Source organism: Marmota monax, unplaced genomic scaffold (genome assembly GCF_021218885.2).
Source record: "Marmota monax isolate L192 unplaced genomic scaffold, Marmota_monax_Labrador192_F-V1.1 WCK01_AAM20220418_F8-fsc00930, whole genome shotgun sequence".
Taxonomy (NCBI): Eukaryota; Metazoa; Chordata; class Mammalia; order Rodentia; family Sciuridae; genus Marmota; species Marmota monax.
The window spans coordinates 38,419-39,429 of record NW_026692794.1 but is presented as its reverse complement, the minus strand read 5'-3'; positions in this window follow the sequence as shown (position 1 = coordinate 39,429).

The window sequence follows — 1,011 nt, the reverse complement described above, 5'->3', positions numbered from 1 at the left end:
TCTAATCCTAATCCTAACACTAACTCTAACACTAACACTAACCTAACCCTAATTTTAAACCTAAACCTAACTAACCATATTCCTATACATAACCCTAACCTTAAACCTAACCCTAACCCTAACACAATCCCTAAACCTAATCAAAACCTAATTCTAATCCTAACATTAACCCTGACTCTAACAATAACCATGAGCTTAACATTAAACCGAAACTTAAGCCTAATCCTTGCCCTAAAACTAAAACTAACCCCAAACCTAACTATAACCCTAATATAAACCCTAACTCTAAACATAATTTTAACCCTAATATTAACACTAAACCTAACCCTAACCCTAAGCCTAAACCTGACAGTAACCATAAATCTAATCGTAACAATAAACCTAACAATAAACCTAATCCTAATCTTAAACTTATCCCTAACACTAACCCAAACCCTAACCCTAAACTTAACCCTAACCATAAGCCTAACCCTAACCATAACCCTAAACATAAACCTAAAACTAATACTAAACATAACCCTAACCCTAACCCTAACTGTAACCCCAATCCTAACACTAACACTAACCATAACCTTACCCTAATACTAACCGACACCTTAACTCTAAACCTAACCCTAACACTAACCCTAACCCTAACACTAACACTAAACCTAAATCTAAACCTTATTTAAACCCTAACCCTAATCCTAACACTAATACTAAAACTAAACCTAACCCTCAACCCAACCCTCAACCTAACCCTTAACCTAAACCTAAACCTAACCCTAACACTAAACTTAACACTAATACTAACCCTAAACCTAACTCTAATATTTATTCTAACCTTAAATCTAAAACTAATCCTAACCATAATCCTAACACTAACCTAAACATTAACCTAACACTAAACATAACACTAACCCCAACTATAAATCTAACCCTAAACTTAACCCTAAAAATAATCTTAATCTTAACTATAACCCTAAAACTAATCCATGCCCCAACCCTAACACTAAACCAAAACTGAAACCT